General features: G+C 35.8%; 1 long non-coding RNA gene across 1 annotated transcript; it reads right to left on the bottom strand.

Annotated features, from left to right (window-relative positions):
• Positions 1-4777: 4777 nt before the first annotated feature.
• On the bottom strand, positions 4778-10474 carry LOC122325225. The gene is made up of 3 exons (XR_006247269.1): positions 10096-10474; positions 5632-5701; positions 4778-5246 (listed from the first exon to the last, which is right to left on the bottom strand). It is a non-coding gene; the product is annotated as an uncharacterized LOC122325225 (long non-coding RNA).
• Positions 10475-21234: the final 10760 nt, after the last annotated feature.

Genomic DNA, 21234 nt, shown 5'->3' on the forward strand with positions numbered 1-21234 from the left:
TTCTATGTCTGGATGCAACCTCCTTATTTTATCACATTTCCCCCTTTTAATCAGTATGACCCTTAAAATAATAATAATAATAATAAAATTATTATTATCACTTTTATTCAAACATGATTAGTGAAGTTACTTTGGTTATAAAAAAATAAACATTTAAAATAACTATTAACGAACATTCTTTATATTCTGTATTTAGTCTCTCTCTCACACACACACGCGCGCGCGCGCGCGCACGCACACTCAAGACGCAACATTCTAGTTACAAATATGCAATATCGCTGCTTCATTTTTCAATACTTTACATACAAATCCAAGTATCAGAATTATTGCCACATACGTTATTCATGCATTCCCATACACTGATTTTCTTTTAGTGTCACAGCTTCCTGTGCACAGAGACGACAACAACGCACAGATAACTGCACACACAAAACGCAAAATGTAAGATGTGGACAGTGGACGTTCCATGCCCACCACAAGATGGGGATGGTTCACTATATTAGGAAATTTACAGCTTTCTTTTCAGTTTGTTAGAAATACATCAATACGTGTGCGCGCGTGTGCGTGTGCGTGTGTGTGTGTGTGTGTGTGTGTGGCCAGAGAGCAAGAAAAGACAAAACAGAGACAAATCACTTTATGAAGTCACCATTATTTGGAAAAGAATAAAAATGTTAATACAATTATTAAGTTACAGCATAACTGTAATAAAAAAAGCCGTTTCAACAAAATAAAGCGTTAAAACGTCTGGAAATGCGTATTTAATACAGATCAAATACAGACAAATCACAGCATTAGACAGGCCAGCAATGCCGGGGAGGTCTTGAAAGCTCAGTCATGGGAAAATGAATTCATCTGCTTCGCACATTAAAGAGTGAAGATAAAGAGGCATCTGCGGTGGCCTCTGGTTTTGTGGGTATTAATAGCGCTCAATTAAAAATGAGCTCAAGGTTTTAATTTTCACACAGAGGTTGTGCTGGTGAGGAGCCGGTGATGAACACTGCAATTTAGTCTGATCAGCTGATCCGAAAAAACAAACCAATTACGATGATACTGCTCTCTGCTGCACTCAGCCACTTGAAATGCGATGGGAATTCAATGACAATAACGCAAGAAGAAGTCTTGACTCAAAAGACATACACTGTGTGTGCGCGCGCGCGTGTGTGTGTGTGCGCGCGCGCGTGTGCGTGTGCATCATTATTCAAATTGCCTCTGTGTCATCACTTTGCTTTTCAACTGAAAAAGAGATACAAACTGACATCTGAATCGTAGGCATCTAAATAACACGCACAAGATCCTTCCAAAACACGTTTTTTCCCTCTAAACTCAATAACTGTTGTTTATGACTTTTATTAATTATTAACACACAAATCATTAAGAAGCTAGGCAAGTCTACAAGCCAAAACCTTATATAAAAAAAATAATATACATTTATTTTGAAAATTGAATGAAGCGTATTGGCTACAATATTTTATTTTTAATTGAAAATGATGATTTATTTACGTAAATTACGAAGGAGTTTTAACGCTGTGTATTTTGTTAATGAATTAATCTGTGTTTATTTATTTTTTAAATAATGTCAATGATTTAGTGCCATTCATAACAGCATTCGCCAGCTTCGTTTCTAACGAATCAGCTGTTTTGAATAAATCTTTTTAATGAATGAGTCAATGGATCGCTCATTTAGAAGGGCATTTACTGCCCCCTAATGGCGGCTTTGGTGTTGTTCATTTACCTTTGACAACTAAAAGGTGTCAAGTAATTATAACTATCGATAATAAATAAATACATATAAAATATTTGTAACTTATATTGTAGATTAGGGTTTAAAGGGTTAGGGACAAAGGGTTTAAAAGGTGTTAGGGTTTAAAAAGGTTGCCTTCAACCTAAAATGAGATTGACTCCTCTGGTTATATATCTGATATAAAGGTATTCTGGGTAATTTATAACAAAGTCAAGTGTAATCATTTGCTCAATGCTGTACTTTAGATACACAGTCAGGTGAAATACGTTTACACAAAAAATAAAGTAGCAGTGATCAATTTAACAGTTTTTTTTTTTTTTGACATTTTACTGAAAAAGACATAGTAATGTACTGCATGCTAGAATTGGATATTTTTATATTGCACACAAAGTCAAAATAAAAGGAATCTAAAAATGCTTTAATTTAGCATATTCAGTATCGATTGCAAAAATAATAATAAAATAATGAAAATAGAAATTGTATATATATATATATATATATATATATATATATATATATATATATATATATATATATATATATATATATATATAATTTACATTAGGCCTATTTATATAGTTAAAATAAAAAAAAATCATTAAAAAAATTATTACTTTAATTTTGGTTTTGAAAAAGGTTGGATATAACTTTAAACAAACAAAATTAATTTTATAACAATAACAAAAATCATGTTAACACATATTATTCACGCCACATATCATCTATACTGTTTTGTTTGTTTGTTTGTTTGCTTTTTTTTAGAGTGACAAGTCAGAAATGACGTTTCATGGTTTTTAACATAACGCCGCAAATCTAAACTTTAAGTGGACCGAACCTGCAATATTGCTTTAAACTGCATAAAGTCGCTTTAAAGTGCGTAAAGTGAACTTAACCTGATCCGCCTAGTAGTTAAAAAGCTTTACTCGGTTACATGAGTTGCAGATATTTATTGTTTAACCAGAAGAGGAGCCATGGTGACATGCATGCTATGACAAGCGTACCTTGGCAACGGTCTGATGTGGCCTTGCACAACACACCACTCGCAACAGAGAGCAAACTGAAGAAAGAGTGCCTGCGTCGAGTAAGAAAATGACAGTTAAATTCATTCACCATATCCCAGTGGTTAATTTGATGTATGCATCTTCTGTCGTCTTAAATTATCCACTGACATTCTCGTCGATACGTGAGAGAATATATCTGACCTTTCTACCATTACTTCCTCTTCTAAATTTTTGTCATTTAAAAAACATTGTATACTGTACTTATAATATTTATAACTTAATGTGACAGAGAGCGAAAAAGGATCTTCAAAGTGAAAAACAAATGCAGGTAGAATGTGATCCATCTGGAATTGGTTAGTTTCTGAAAGTGTGTCAAATGCAAGTTCGCTACAACAGCTGTTTTCATATTTTGATAGTATCTGCAGAAAGGCCATCTGTTCTAAAAACGATGTTTGCTTAATTGCTAAAAATGCACAAATAGCGTACTTCAAATCCTAAATCCTGTACTTACAGCACAAAGCGAATTCATGGTTGTTTTTTTTTACGCACTTAAGTAACCACTTAAATTTATTTTATTTCATTTTTTCACTTTTAAGTACATTTTACTTTATGTTTTTATTATCATTGACTAGCATGCTCAAGCACTAGTGTTTATTATAATTTAAACTGAAGCGTTATTTCATATTCACAGGCAAGTCTTAGGATAAAATTTGAGTGTTCCCAGCTGAAAATATCTCCTAAAAGCCGCTTAAATGTCTCCATTTAACTAATGCCTAGTCCTGGCTTAAGCTAAGCTCTATCTTAAAGTTAATATATGTTATGTGTAATAAAATAAAATTTTTCTTGTCATTGCATTTAGCATATCTCAAAGACAAAAGTGGTAAATTTTATAAACATTTTATAAAAATTAGAAAAATTAACTTGAGGTAAGGGTGTTAAATTTAACTGATTACACTGAACACATTTTTTTAATCGAATTAAAAATAACCCGTGTTTCAATGTCTGAAAACATTGCATTCAGTGAAGTATATTCTTTTAAAGTACGGGCACCGCAAGCATATTACTTCAAAAAAAGTGTGCTAATGCTACTTGTTTTTCACACACTGAACGTTTCAAAGGAAGACTAACTTATTGCATTTTAATCAACGACCGTTTCTTTCTTTGGAATAACACACGCCGATGAATTGTTCGCAATGAAAGCTGGAACGCACGTAAAATTGGGTCAGTTTTGCTTTAATGTTGACTCTAAATGTAATAACGCTCCGTATGATTGTCAGGCAGGGCGCAGACAGCCTTAAGGAGAACAGCTGCTAAGGAATGTTATAGACGTACTCCCCTTCTTAATTAAGCCTAATTATTTCTCTTCTGTGTTTGGACTGCCTGCAGCAGATTCAGGCCTTCGTTGTGGGGCAGCTCTTCGAATCACAGTGGCTACTTAATAATTAGAGCAGAACCACTAAACGGCGTCTGATTTGTTAGAGGGCTGCGACTGTGAAGGGGACACTTGAATGAACTGCGGTTGAGATCAACGCGTTAAACATTTGTCATGGCAGGTGCTGGAGTGAGTCGTTTTCACAAAACCAGTCAAAGAAAGCGCAAAAGCTTTAGATAAAAAAAAAGCGTACTATAATACAGAACACAAAACAATGCAGCCGAAAGCTGCTGTTCATTTGGTATTGCTCAGGAAAAAAGATAGCAGTTTATATAATGCACATTTAATAATGCATTACACAATTACGAAAGCATAAGCTGTTACATTTGTGCAACTGCATATATTTTATTACATTTTAATTAGTAAACATATTGTGTGCTATTGAAGAAACCACTGAATAAAAAGAAAACGTTGATGACAACTTAACTCACTGTAAAACATAAACAATAAAAAAATAAAAAAAAACAATATTTATGCACTGTAAACTTATTGCATTTGAAGAAAATTTCTAATATAAATGTATATTTTCTTAAATTACCATAAACTCAAATTCATTGCATATATATATAAAAAATATTGATTTATATATATTTATATATGCATATATAAAGTTAAAGGGATAGTTCACCCAAAATTCTAAATTTTACTGTCATCATTTACTCACCCTGGTTATGTGATTATTGTTATTATATGGTTTTGTAGATTTGGTTTGTGCTTCTGGTGTTCGAGAAGCAAAATTCAAAATAATTTTTTTTAAAAGTATTTATCAAAATTATAAGTAAAAATGAAATGTAACTTTTTTTAAATGTACAAAATTTAAATTTTTTTAAAATTAGGAATGGCTAACAACTATCTTGTTGAATGCACGTGTTGTGTTTTTATATGCGCCTATGTGTGTGTCCTAAAACAATGCTTTGATGATCAAAATTCGTAAGATAAGTACGATACTATATCTATACTTAAACAGCCTTCTGATTGACCTCATTGCAGCGTTGCCTGTTGTTCATCTGTCTGTCCGAGTCATTTTCTTTGGTGATTTGGACGGCTCCTTCACTGTCCAGCTGGGTGTCCTCTTGCAAGATCAAAGCGGCCAAAAAAAATGCTTGTGAGACCCTCCTGCACGGTGGAATCACACATTCGCTCTTCTGCATCAATAAACAACTTAATTGCTTCCTTGTCTCATTCTCTGACGAGTCTCTTGCCAGGATTTAAAGAAGAGCACAAACCAGCTCAAAACCACTTTAACACCTTAAGATTTATTGTTAAGTCCTGCTTTGCCTTACCGAAAACAATTAATGAATAAAATAACATCAACACAACAGGGCTGTTAATAATTTGTGTGCACCCAGATGGCATCCTTGAACTCAGTCTTGACCCCTGCTGACTGCGTTTGAGTGTGTGTGTGTGTGTATGGGTGTAAATAAGTGCATTGTGCTGTGCAAATGTATGTAAATCACCTTATGTCCACAACTTTGTATATGTGCCAGCGCATCTCCCCATTCTCTCAGTAGTCTTGCGCTTCGAAACCTTCGAAAATATGAACATGGTTAAAATATGCCTAGTTGAGCAAGCTTTATTCAGTTAGAGAAAAATGTATGAGACTGAAGCAAATTAAATGTTACGTTAGTTATAAATAGTGCTAGTCGGTGCTAGTGCTAGTCTATTAGCACGATTATGGAAATCTTACCTGATTATGATTTATGCATGACTGACGAATACGCGTCACATTTAGTTTATGTTCAAATTGATGAATCCAGATAAATGGAAACACGCAGTTCGAAAACATAAATCTTAAATATGTTTTGAGGGCTTTTACAAGGGTCATGTGACGTGTCATGGAGGGGGAGGGGCTTTCTGGAGTCAATCGTTCTGCACATGAGGGATTAAAGTAAGCTTTTACTATTTTAATATTTTCAATTCGAGACGAACGCACATATGCCTCTGATTAAATTCGCTTTCCCGATATCTGTTTGACTCTCGCTGTAATGAAAAACAGTTCCCTGATTATGTGATTACAGAGAGCTATAAATATTTGACTTTTTGAGCATTAATTATTAGGCAAAAACAAAGATTGTCTAACGGTCTGTTGTTCTTCCAGTTATTGGCAGTAGCCTAGCAGGCATCATATTACGCGAAGATTGTTTTTAATTTAAGCACATGTGCTACTTTGGATGAGTAGCATCAGAAATGTCATGCGTATGTTACTCATTTGTATGTTTCACAAATAAAGTTGCAAAACTGAAGGTAAAATGTTTTTGCTTGGTAAAAAAATGCTGTAGCAGAAATCTGTGTAAATATGGTCAATCCATCACTCGTGTACAAACCCTACTATATTCACTTAGAATGTAATAACTAAACATATATATTTTTGGTAACATTTTACAATAAGGTGTCATTTGTTATTTTAAGTTTTAATGCATTAATGCAAGTTGAAAATAACATTAACTAAGATGACTGAATGCTGTAGAAGTTTTGTTCATTCTTATTTCATGTTTACTAATGTTGCTAATAATGTTCACTTATAAACCGTAAAGTATTACCATATTTTTTCACTAATAATTAATCATCCCAATGCAGCTAAATTTTATTTATATAAACAGAAAAAGGTACAAAGGCACATGGGCATTATCATTAAAAGGCACTTATATGTATATTTTATCTACCAAAGTGCACCCTTAGAGGTAAATATGATACAAAGGAGAGCATACCTAATTTCCTATTCATTTAATGTCTGTTCATTTTGTTTTTACTCTATATACCTGTATTCTAATGTCTGAATATTGTCAATATATAATGTTTTCTTAGTCCTTGTGACTGTCTGCTATGCATTAGTGTTCATTCCTGGGGAAAGTTTTGTTTTTATGTCATGTGACACGCTAAAAGTGACAATAAATTTGATTTTTCTGTTGAATACTAAAGCGATTCACACGTTAACGATTTTTTTATTCATTGCAATAACTAGCTTAACCCTGCTTTTTTTGGCATTACAGTATTGCAATAATGTAGCTTTTAAAATTACAACAGCATGCTCTAACATTTCAGTTTTAATAAGGGAACGGTGGTAATCAGCATTGATGTTCACGACACCCCTGAGTAATATGCATTATTTTATTGTCTTGTGGTCTTACAGATGTGCTTATAGACTGCTGCATTATTCAAGAGTTAGTTCCAGTCCATTAACGTTTTTAAACAAGCAGTGTTCCTGCTTGAGCGGAGATGTTTCATATCGCTGGAAACTTTTATTGTTTGTATTGGAATGGTTTTGATAATCCTTCTGTACTCAAACATATCCATCACTGCTAAAAATAACGCTCTTTTTAAACAGCGTATAACAGATATTAGATTGAGCCATTCTGAACTCTAGATACTGCTGCTCCTGCAAATTTCCATACAGGACAGAGTGTTCTCACCGTATCTTGACTATCTCGACTTTAAGTCTTAGCTCTCCTGATGTTTACATTTTTTCCATTGGTTGCGCTGCCTGACAAAAAAGCCTGGAACTTTCCAGCAACAGGTTAGTGGCCTTAGTGGCTAAATAACAATATAGATCTCAAACCGCCCCCAGCCCACCTGATGCTAATACCGGTTCTCTTTTTTTATTCTGATGACCCGTCCCTGTCATCCATAATCAATCAAAACTCAACCACGCCCATTACTTCCTGTGTGAAAACCACTTAACAAGACATTAGCTAACTGTAATGTAATATTCGCTCATAAAAATGACCGGAGACGTATGAGGTCTTTCGTATTTGTCCCCATGCAGTCTAGCGAGGGATATTATTAAGATTTGCGGCCTTCTCGGTTTCCTGAAATGACCATTTCGAAAGTCTTATTAACGTCAGCCGTAATCCATTCTCAGGTAATGCTGTTGTGACGTGACCTGAACAAATTAAAATTTAGTATTAAAACTGCTTATCAGACCCATTTCGACAGATATGCATTCAGGTTATAGATGCGAAATACGATTTTTTATAACGTATTAAATCTTTTAAATAATTCACATTTTAAGACTCAAACAGTCTGAATCAATGTGCCGCTCAACTGTTTGCCAGCTGAATTGCAATGGGTTACTCTGTTTAGAAATCAGGACACAAGTATTGCACAGATGCAGTAATTGGGTGGCTGGACGTAATCTCAACTTTTGAAACGAATAAGGTGTTGCAGTCGATATTTCCAATGATGTTCTGTATCACCAACGAAGCAAATACCCCAAAACAAACAATAATTGCACTCGTTACATTTATTAATGTTTACATTAAATCTGGCAGTCAATTCAGTTTAACATTGTCTTTGTTTATTTTAGTTTATTTTGCAAATGAGAAGACTTTAAAACGGGCGATTTTTTTAATACTTTAAACACAAAACAAAATAGACGCAAAAGGTCAGTTTATTCAAGACCCGGTGGAGTTTGAGTAGGAAACACGAGATTCTTTGTGGTCAGTTGATCTTTGGTGACCTTTGGGAACACAAACTTCCTGGATGCTTTCCATCTCCAAACCACTGTCTGGCTACTGTGGCAACTCAAATGAATGCAGCCACGTCTACGGTCATTTCTTAAAGGACTCAATGGACGATTCACAACAGACAAGGGAGGTTTCCGAAGATAAAAGAGACTCCAAGAATTACGTCAAAGACACTGATTTTGCAAATGACTCTGTTTCTCCTACAGAACTTTCAAATTCTTGTTGCCAGCCATTCTTATGTATTAAAATGCATTGCCCGGGTGATGCCTTTTCACCATAGATCCGGTCAGAATCATCCTTAGGTTGTTCTAAACCTTTCTTATCCACAAAAGAAGAATGTTGGTAACCGAACAGCATTTTTCCGTACTACTGGCTTACGACCCGCCCAGGAAGATAAAATTCGAATTCCGCTCTTTTGAATTTCCACGCTTTCTGATCTGTGTAAAATTGCGTAACTGTCACGCACGCGCCGTCGACTCGTTGAGCAACGCGACAAACTTGATCAACCAGTGTTTCTTAGACGCAGCTTTATTTGCGGCAGCCTGATACGATATTCACACTGACCGCCACAAATAACCTCCCGTGGCAGCTTCCGAGATGGGCGTGTGTCGATCCCGAAGTATCGATATATCGATACTGCTGCGAGTAAATCAAATATATCGATACAGAGGTGTGTTATATTTACCAGTGATTCGGTTCATTTAACAAACAATCAAATAAAAAAAGATAAAACTATAATAATAATAATAATAATAATAATAATAATAATAATAATAATAATAATAATAATAATGCGTGCAATGTGCACTGAATTGACAAAATCCTGTGGGAATGGGAGAGTTGTAACACTATCCCTTTAACCGACTAATGACCTAAATGGGTGAAATACATCATATATGAAATCATATATTTGTTGATGTTGATAAATAGCTAGCAGGCCTGTTTTAATTTGAATTAACAGTTACTCTTGTTAATAATGCAACATATAACAAGCGTTATTAATTAATAAATTAATTAATTAATAAAAATACAGGAGGTGAATTTTGTAAGACTGTAATTCTAGGCAGATGAAGATCGATATAAATCGTCTGACATATAAAAACTGAGCAGAATAATTGTTTCCAAGTTCACGTTGCTAATATAGGCTAGCATCTTCTTCAGTTGGAGATATTGTTACTATTCTGGACATATAAATATTGATGACCACAATATAGGCCTATTTCCATTATTTCACAATCCATCAGTTGATTAAGCTGTTACAACATCGCTTTTATTTTTATTTATTTATTTATTTACTGTTTATTTGTCACAGAGTGCGAAAAGTTGTACACGTAATTTGTTGCAGACAAAAGCTATCGGAGTAGTTTGTGACGAAAACAGTTCGTGTGTTGTTGTCTTCCCTGCGGGTCCTCGTTTGTCGGAATGATGTCACAGACCTCGAGATCAATAAGTAGCTACCTGAAGCTGTCCGGCGCTCAGCACGCGCGCGAGCCCTCCTGCCGCTGACGTCACGGGCTCGGCTCCCGTCCCGCAGAACTCGCCTTTCTCGCCGCTGATGTTCTCGAGCGCGGAGGAGGAGCTGTCAAAGAGAAGGCAAGATCCCCGAACATTCAGAAACCCTTGAAAGAAGAGCCCTTTTAAGTATGGAGTGAAGCCTGAGAGGTTTTTTACACGCGAGAAATGGCAAGACCGACTGAAATCGGATTGTTTTTCACCTTACTGCTCTCATGGAGCTTCTGCGCGACGCCGGAAAAGAAAGGTAGGGGTATTGTGAAACGGCTCGTTGTGTAAGGTTAAAGCTTAATCTTTTGAGAGAGAGAGAGAGAGAGAGAGACAGAGAGAGTTTAAGCTTTGTGGGAACGGAGCACATACCTTCAGAGATGTGCGCTTGGAGAAGCCTCGGTCAGCGTGGGAACAGTGTGAAGTTTGTGCTCACTGTCCCACAGAGAACTTCCACTTGGATACTAACTAAGTAGCGTAGTTTTTAACTGACGCTTTTATTGAGGTTGGCCAGTTCTGGAACAACCTGAGGCTGAGTTTCTATCAGTCCTTGGGTTTGAACTTTCAACCTTTCACTTACCCAGATTTTAGGTTATGTGACCCCACCCCATACGTTTTTTTAAATAAGGTTGTGATTTTTAGCTTTATTGTGCAATACTGCGTGGCGCTGCCAGGATTCAAATTGCGGAGCAGAGGTTGAGAGAAGAGGATGATTCTTGCATTATTATAACAGTGTTTTTATCAGACAACCCAAAACGTGTTTCGTTTGGTAACATTGCAGTTGGCTAAAAATATGAATACATTTTAAAAACCTAACAGTAATTACATTGTTATATGTGTCTGTAGATATGTGGTAGAAATAGCTTCTGTAGTCTACATTGGTTTTTTTTTATTATTCTGTTTGACATTTACATTGCACCTTTTTTTGTAAAATTTTGCTGTGTGATGTCAGCCTACCTAAATCTTTTTGTTTATACCTCATCTTTAACCTTTAACTTTTGACATCGACATTAATGAATAACTAAATTAAAAGTGTTAGGAAAAGTGCAGTAAAGCTATGGTTGTGAAATTTGAATAACTTTTTAATTGGAATTTTTTATTGTAGGTTTTAGTACGTAAGCATTTTTATAGTTAAAATAATTGTTGCCTTATTTACTCTGACCCTGATTTTGTTGGTTTAACCAAATGCAGTCATCTTGGTTCAGTCATTTTAACTTAAATTTGACTTCTATCACGCGAAGCATTTTTTTCTAGGTTGTCTAAATTATGTTTTAATATGCAGATCTAGTGCTCGATGGGATGAACGTTCTCTTTGAAATGAATTCAGCGAACTAAATCCATTTATTAAATCTACGATGTTAGGGTTTGTCACATTTATTAGATTAGTTAAAGTGTGTTTATACGCCACTTTGCATATTATTAAGATAATCGCACGGGTGTCCTGCGTGTAAACACATGACCATGCCAATACTGGCAGATGGGGCACGCACAAATCACTTTATTACAGTCTGCTTCCTCATTTGGGCTCATTCAGGTTTACAGTAACACTGCCAAGAGAGAAATCCCTTTCCTTTAATATACTGTAAGTTCTGCTTTGACAATCATCACCGATGGTACATGTTCATACCGCTTGTCACACTTGGATACCTTTTGCTTTCACTACGTATGGAAGTTAGACAGAGAAAGGGTGTAAAATGTGAAGAATATTAAACAAATAGTCACTTATTGTCATTGTTAATTGCACTGATTGCTAGTTTTCCAGCCTCTAGTGTTTTAGAGGACAGGCATATTACAGTATCAGAGAGGACAGTCATGACGTCCTATAATGTCTTTCGGGCTCCCTGTTGTGCCTCACTCAAGGTCAGAGAAATGCAGCTATCTGTTATATATGAGACTGAAACAGCTGTTTAGTCTTCATAGACTGCCCAGGTTAAATACTAGATAAATGCATTGCTGGCCCAGATTCCAAGTAGCTGTTTCAGAAGGTGCACCATGTCGAGCTATATTTGAATTTGCAGTAAAACGTCCCACATTTGGTCATCAGTCCAGCCACATGACGGACTTTCAGATGTGTCTTTCTTTTCATTAGCGTGGCACTGACCTCTGGATAACGTCCAGCCTCATTGTGACCTAGAACAATGTCTCTCAGGCGGTCGCCTAAATCACCGGTGCAGTGAGAGCCATATGTGGGTATGGATGCTGGAAATTGTTAAAGACTCTTTGGGGTGCAGTACATACACTACAGGATAAAAGAATTACAAATTACAATTTTTTCATGTTGTTGAAAGATATCTCTTTTGTTCACCAAGGCTGCATTTTTTAATCAAAAACATGAAACTGTAATATTGTGAAACATTATTAAACTTGAAATTAATTATTTTTAATCATTAAATCATTCTAATTTGCTCTTTTGTTGCAACATTAATATTTAAAAAAAAATCTAGTTTTTGTAGTGTATATTTTTACCTAAATAAAAGTAGCTTCAAAGCAGATATTATCAGAGCAGAACAGAAAAAACCTTTTTTCTTCAGATATAGGGATGGACTCTAAATTAAAGCTTTTTAAAGCAGATAGGAGCATACTCTTTAGACACAAGTTTATTGTGTGTTATTCCTGTTTTACTGAACTTCACTCAGTCCAAAATGAAAGTTCCCAAAACTTGTTTTCATTGTGTGTTTAAATTAGTTTTGTCTATATAGGCAGTGGGATTTAATGTAGTCCATCTGTGCTCACAGGTCTTCTACGGGCACTTATGAGTCTCGTCCGGATGGCTCAGAGGTGACTCAGAGTTAAAGCATACAAATACGTGTGAAATGAGCTTTAGTTGTGTTTGCTGGGTCTGGGGCTTTGGCTGAAATAATAAAGGTGTTAAAGTAGTAAAGATGTTGGAATAGGGTTTTGTCAGCATATTTATGTACAGTACTTTTAGAAAAGTCGAAACCCAAAGCTTTTAACAAAGCAAATTGCTGCTTTTTTCATGTCTACATTTTTTTCTTTTTTGCTTGTTCAACTCTTTTAACAGTCCAGAGAAATATACATTAGTATTTCACCCTCATTCCTCATCTCAATATATTCCTATTGCAGTCAAAGGATTTTTAATCTAAAAATTCTAAAATGTCAGCAGAACTGCTGCAGAAAATCAAAAAACTTTGAAAGTGTAGTTCACCTCAAAATATAAAATGTAATCTCTTATTCAGAATTCAGCTTTTTTGTATTAGATGTTGTGTCTCATACGCAAGTCTGCTTCTTCTTTAGGATAATTCATCCTTTTCTGCTGATCTTCTGCACTACTAATAATATTCTCAGTAGGTTGGTCCATTGCTTTGAATTTGAAGTGCGCTTATCGAACCTGATAGAATCTTCCTTGGGCCCCAGACAAAGTGTTCTCGGGCCTGAAATGCTTCTGGACTGAAGAAAATGGGAAATAGAAAATAGGAAAACGAGTCTGTTTCTTGAGTCAGGCTTCTTCTAATCATTTACAACTTGCTTGTGTTTGTGATCCAAAAGACAGATCTCCCAAATATTTCAAAACAGTTAAATTAAACAGCCATCATGTGCTGTACCATTCTTTATTGAGACGCTGGCAATGCTTAGGAACTTTCAAGACAGTGAGTAAGAGCATGATCTTAAAGAGTTTCCTTTAAAGGGATAGTTCCCACAAATATGAATGTTCTGTCATCATCTACAAACCCATATGACTTTGGTTATTTGAATCATTTAAACTGACATTTGAATGAATCAACTCAATTCATCACACAAAACTACTATTTTAGCTGTTGTGGGTTTCACAAGAATAGAAAAGGAAAATACATAAAAAGTATTTTGTGTGAGGTTGGCTGGGAGTAGAATTTTATTATAAATATGCATGTCATATTATCTAGTCATAGCAAATATCATGACCATATACAAGTCAGAGGCTATAGTGTAGATGTCTTAATAGTTCACCAAAAATGTAATCGGCATAATTTACTTAGTGTCATATTGCACTATTTTTTATATGAAAAGAAGATATTCAGAAGAATAATTTGGGCCATATAAAAGTTTTAATGTTTGGACCATGTTGATTTTCATTGTATTTAATACAATTTTTTCAATACAAATCTTCTTTTGTGTTCCACTGAAAAATTATATATATATATATATATATATATATATATATATATATATATATATATATATATATATATATATTTATATATATATATTTTTTAAGTCATTTCTGTTTATCCATGATTAATTCTCCTATTGGGAATTCTGTTTATCTCATGTCTCTCTCATTTATTTACAAGAATTCTGAATTTGTTTCTTGTTAACAGTGAAGGTCATAGATGGATTTGTTTTGCACTCTTATGAGTATCTTGCCTATTCAGCCTCGGCATCATACCATTTAGATTTTGTCTAGAAAACACCCTGACATCCTTGCCAACACTGATACCAACACCTTATAAAATGTAACAAAGACAGGCCATTTTCATAATTACAGGCTCACCTAATTTTAAAGCACAGGTTGCACATCCCTCCATGTTACCCAGGTCTGCCAATTTAACTTGTTTACTATGATAAATAGCCTTTTCGATTTGTCATAAGAAAGATAAAATGTGCACCATAATCCGATTGTCCTCTTTTGCAGTCACAGATCCTCCTTCAGAAAGCCATCATTGTCAGTTCTTCCAGTAATGGCTGGAGACCATCAATGTTCTCCATTGGGATTCTCAATTGTTTAGCCAGTGATCTTGGGAAATACATCAACCCTGTTTTCCCCTAATTGTGAGTTGAATTTGAGATGTGATACTGCTCTTCTTTCCCATTACCTTCCTCCCCCGCCTCTAGACGGTCCAAGACGGAGGACAGTTACGTTAAACAGTCAGGCATCATTTCATCACGTCTTCTGCCAAATAAGGATAAATGTAAATAACATATGCAGTTGGATCAACTGGAACATCTTGGTCAGTTAATTGGCATGGGAATAGTTTTTGGCACTGGTTTTCTAGTGTCATGCAGCTTTAATAGCAATGACAGCTCTCTTTCTCTCTCGCTCTCTTTAAGCCTTGTACTCTGGGGGCTAAATAACATCTCCTCACCAAATAAAAATCATCGCAAAGGAATGCTTTGAGCCTACAGCTTTCCTGTAGTTCAACAGGTAGAGCATGATGCTTACGACACCAGAGCTTGAGCTGACAGGAAACTTTCCACCATTTCCCTGAGCTTTGACTAATTCAAAACTCTTCACGTCACAGAAAAGTACAAGAAAAACTTTAACATCATTCGAGCGCTCACTCTCATCCAAGTGACTGTTAGAAAACACAACTCTTAACTTTAACACACAAGTAGATAATGTGCTATTTTCCATGTGAAGTAATTATTTTAGTTATAATGACAAAAGGTAAGCCATGTATTCTGATGTTCATTTTATTTGTTTTCTTTGTTTCGTACGGTCCAGTTCATTGTAGTGCCAAACACACTGTAGACTTAAAAGTCATAAAGGCCTAAATTACTGGTTTTAAAACCAAAAATGGCAAGACGGATGAGCTAATTCACACAAAAATTCTTTCGCCATTTAGACAATTCGCCATTTTTGTGACAATAAGTTAATTCTGTTAATTAAAACAAAACTCATAAGTAGGAAGTCAGTGTACGTCATTAGTTTTACTTTCTCACTAACATTTTATGATTGTATGTAAGATTATTATTTTTAATTACTGATCATATTGGCTACATTTGTCATGTCTTTGGAAAGTAGGGCACACACAGAGCACATGGGCGTGGAAAACAACAACAAGACAGTCCTATAACCTGACAACATTAAAGTGGTGTAGCATTTATAAAATATTATAAAATAATATGTAGTCTATATAAAAACATCGACATGACAGATACCTACCTAAGGAAGAACACTATCAAAATGCAACTATACAGTAAATCATTGAAGTTAGATTTAGTTTACATTTGATACAACAAACGGATTTTTATTTATCCAGAGATGTATTATCATTGACAATCGGAAATCTCAGTCCAGGAAAAAAAAAAAAAAAGATCATTGTTTCTGAGCCGTGTTATCTTGTATTTCACATTAACATTACATTTGAGATATTTTAGAGTTAAACGATACAATTCTCAATTCCGACTTCAATACCACAGCAAAACCTAACAAATATAAAGTTCAAGCCTTATTACAGACAATTGAACGGTCAGTAAATAAGAACAAATTGCAAGCAACAACACAAATAAAGAAGTAGAACATAGATTTAAATTAAAGAATTGTTTAGTTTTTTTAGGTTGGTAAGTGTTCAGGTAAAAAATGTAATAATCAAATATAAAAATCATTGCATTTTCACTGTATAAATAACATATATAATAATTGTTAAAGCTTGGCAAGAAAATTTATTTTCTTTCTTTTGATGAGCAATAAGGACAGCTAGAGCAGCTGGTAATTTTGTTGTGGTTACTTTAAAATATAATGCAAGTTTCAAATATAGTCAGACTGTTTTTGACGATACTGTATGTGCCAGGACAGGAATTTTGACATACTTTTGTCTGTATTTGTATTTGTATTCATAAAGAAGCTCAATTCGGGTATCGCATTGCATGAAACGTGGCTCTATATGTGTGTGTTCTAAAATCTCCAAAATGTGCAATTAGGCCAGGTGTATTTGCTCATTTAAGCGCATGAAGACACGAAGACTCAATGTTGTCATGTTCATTTCAATGCTCTATAATCACTTAGATTGGCAAGGCATAAAAACATGTGCAGTTGATAAACATTCCATGTCGCCACAGCAAGCCAGTGACAAACCCATCAACTGTCCCAAGTGTCTTTCACACTGGCCCTGGGCCATCAGCAGTCCTTATTTTTGAGCCCCACAATCACAGTCTTTTCTCAATTGTGATTTCTTGTTTTGTTTGCAAGAGCTTTGCTCGCTGCCTACAAATGATTGTTTTAAAATCCCATTAACACAAGTATCTACCCACTAAATAAACATGCTTGACACACCGTGAGTTTTGTTTTAATATTGTTTACATTTCTTTCGATTTCGACGTGATTGTTTACACTATAAAGTGAGGTGATGATATGCAAAACACCTTGAAACCTCACGATTTCTTCTCCATTCTGATTTGCTGTCTCATTGTTCTCATCTGTCATCGAGCTCCCACACTGTTTGCACACGCTTTGCATGACCTCGTGATTGGTTTTGCAGATGACCGGCTGTGATTTCTCTCAGCAAAACCTGATGCCCGGCATCAATTTCCTGCCTTTAATACCTGCATACTTCCTCCTCCACCTCGACTAAGTTTTTATCATCCGTTCTGAACGCTCTTTCAAGATGAGTTACCAGAGCCCACTCATAGCTCCATATTAAATTCCGTGAGTGCGATTGTAAAAATGGTCCGTTACTAAGGGCCTGTAGCATGCGAGGCTGGTTGTTTCTGGGTCTTGATGCCTCTCCCCTGTGATTGGCCTTCCCAGAACCACATCTGCTGAAGCTGTTGGAGTTTCAAGAGCTGCAGAGAAAGTCAAATGAGTTCGCTGAAAAAAGACGGACCTCCTGCTTTGATAAACTGTTGAGCAGTTACCTAAAACTGGCGAAGAAGTCAGTGCCTCATTTGCTGGAGTGGCTCTCTCGCTCTCTCTCTCTCTCTCTCTCTTTGGCAGAGAACAATGAGGGTTTTCTTCAGGCAGACTGCAGTTTTTGAACGTTTCTCCATACGACTGCTATCATGGAATAAGCTATGTGACAGAAGTGTCATGTTCTTTGAGTTCCTTTGTCATTCACAGTCGTGTGGCAGCTCCGACAGTTCGATTTGTATGCTGATTGCAGTGACAAGGCTTGAGTCTGAAATAGCCAAAATCTGTTTATAGCTAAATGCTGTGATTACCTGTGACGAAAGGTCTTTCTTTCTTTCTTTCTTTCTTTCTTTCTTTCTTTCTTTCTTTAATAAGCATGTTAATTCTCAAGCTAGTTCTGTGACGTTTGCCAGATCATGGGAAGACTATGTTTGGAAACTCATGAATTTGCCCGTAAATGGTGCATTGCACCTGGACCTCATGGAGTTTAAAGCATTTCCATTATCAAGTCAGCCATTATGGTGGAAAGAGACCTTGGAATTCAGGCTGGAAAAAATAAACTTTCCTTTTCATTCTTGACATCTCATTAGGGTGTGGCTCCATGTGAGAAGATGCAGTTTGTGCAGATCCCACAGGATTTCTCATCACATTTAATTGCCCAATAGAAAATGTTAATATATATATGTATATGTATGTGTGAATATACTGTATGTATGTCTTTTTTTACTTGCGGGTCAGTGTCCAAGGTAGAAAATGTTCAAGCGTTTTTAAGTTTTTAGAATTGTCTTTGTAATAATGTTAAATTCATATTAAAAAATTATTTTCATATGAATGTTCATATTTTCATAATCCGGAGATTGCGAAGCACTTTGGCCAACCATGGTTGTTTTTTTTTTAAATGAGCTATATTAATAAAACCAAACTAATTACACATTGATGCACAAGCACACACATAGAATTCAAAATGAAAAACATACTCGTCTTTGTATGCATGTAGGCCGCTTTTGGATAAAGTACTAGACAAAGAAGCAGCATGGCAATATTGACTGTGTGTGCGTCACACTGACAGTCATTGGTGGCTATATTTTCGTTCACTATTGGAAATCACTGAGGTGTAATATTGCAGGGAACACACTGTACAGGATTTTGACAGACGGAAAAAAACACAGCAAACAGAGTCAGTCCCATCTAAAGCGCCAAACAGTTACTCAAATATTTGACTTCATTATTTGATCAAACAGTGCCAGTTGTCTGATCGCAATATAACGCTGCTGAGGATGGACCCTCATTACTGGTGTCTAGTGACTGCTGTATGTATATTAGACAGATGATCTGGGAGGATGTGGAATAGGTTTTTAGACTGCTTAGATGTTCAGGTGCTTGTTCTTGTTCAAGTGCTGTTTCCATTTATTATTCCATGGAGTGTATATTTAGCAAACCTTAAAAGGGGTGAGGGGGACGTAAAGGAAAACATTAAGAAACAGGATGACAGTTCTAGGCCAGCAGCTCTGTGACGCGCATATGCTAAAATGCACACTAACATAACAATGCAGCGTTTATTGAACCTGTACCACATTCTGTGGTTGACAGTGGCCCATTTGAAGTCTGGAATGAACTTTTGTCCTAGACTACTCCTCAAAACATCCAATTGAAAACTCATCATGTCTGCTGGGCTGCGTGCAGCGAGTGTATTGCTGACTAAACTTGTCAGACGTCAAAAAGACGTTTATGCCTATTAAACAACGGCAACCATTTTGACTCTCCTCTTCCAAACCTGACCACATCTGAGTGACTTTTCAAACCATAATTTATAACTTGCGTTCATAAAACATTCCATTTAAGGCAGAGCTTGTAAGAAATCTCTCAGCCAAAGTGAAACATTCAAGCTCGCAATAACCTTCTGCGTCTTCTTGGACGATCATGTTTCAAAATAGCACTTGATCCGAACAGGCCACAGATGCCCTGGGATAGGTGATACGGCTATCAGTGACACTCCTCTACACACGTCTATTGTGAGTACACCGTATAGGACATGATGTGAAAATATAGACGTGTGTGAAGTGAATTGTAATGGATATCTTTGTTTACATGCTTTGTTTAGTGTATTGTTGCTCACAGGTGAACGGCTACCGAGGCAGAATACAAACACATTTGAAGACAAAAACATTGTTTTAATTCATTTAACGCAACTTAAGTCTTTATTATATAGGTCATAGTGGAAAACTGACAGGAAAGTGGAGGAAGTACGAGAGGCAATAGAGTCAGACCATGACCTGGGCTAAATTTAAACTCAGGACCCCACTGTGATAAGTCTTTTTAAGACAAAGTCTGCTTTATGTCTTTTAAAAGACTACTCATGGTGAATTGTGCAGCATCAAATTTGTTTGTTTTTCCGGCTTTCTTCTTCACACTGTAGCTGTTCTCTTGAATATTTGTTTCTTTAAAAATATGTCAAAACACTTTTAGCCTTTATTGCAAAGTTATAATGTAAGAAAAACTAATTTTAGTCACACAGTCAAATAAGTACTTTTCTGCCAACATTTTTTACATTTGTGCATGTGCATGTATTGTGTTAAAATAATTTTCTATGGTAACCGTTAGCATTTCACAGATGTGCTTGTATTTATTATATTGAGTTATGTTATTTAACATGGGAATTTTCTTGAAATCAATGCATTCCCAGCACACAATGGTAAATATACCATTGTTAATTAAGTAAGTTAATTAATATGTATATGTTTATATGTTTTGCATCGCAATCATAATTCATTGTCATGTATCTCAGACATCAAGAACATGTCATTTGACACAAATGCATCCTATTTCAGTTAACTGCTGAAACTGCACGTCTCATAGGAACTGCCGTGATATGCATCTAGGATGTAGGTCTTGCTGGATGTGGTTTTCCCAGCCCTAGGCTTTCTGCCGCTGAGGCTTGTGAGAACAGCTGAACTTTTTCCTCTCTTTCATTCTTTCCTATTTACTCTCTTTTAGTTCACTGAAGTCTCCTACTGTTTAGTACAACGTAACTAATTCATCACTGCGCAGCACGTCTCCGTCTTGACATATCCATATATGCGATCGCTGTGTTGTTTACTAACTTTGCCAAAGGCTTTTGGCTAAGCCTTCCTCAAATGTACGGATGTTAGAAGCTCCTACAAAACCTGACACGGAAATCTCCACAGGCATGTTTTCACACGAATGCTCTTGAAAAGAATGAAATTCATGTATTATTGCAACAAAAACAAGCGTATGGCTCATTTATTGTGTACCAGGATCTGTCAAGTTGCTCCATATCCACCCTACTCTTGAACATTTTCGACTTATGTTATTATAGCTTGCTGATTTGGTATGTACAGACCTTATCTCCCGATTTCTTCTATATCACGAGGACAAGTGTTTTTAGTCAGACTGTGTTTGTTTGGTCTAGAGGTGCGTTATGGTAGTGCCAAAGCAAGACTATGTCTCGCCTACAAGGCCTCACAGCATGTGTTGATTTGAAGTGGATCTAATTCTAGACGCCCCACTTTTAC

Source organism: Puntigrus tetrazona, chromosome 2 (genome assembly GCF_018831695.1).
Source record: "Puntigrus tetrazona isolate hp1 chromosome 2, ASM1883169v1, whole genome shotgun sequence".
Lineage (NCBI taxonomy): Eukaryota > Metazoa > Chordata > Actinopteri > Cypriniformes > Cyprinidae > Puntigrus > Puntigrus tetrazona.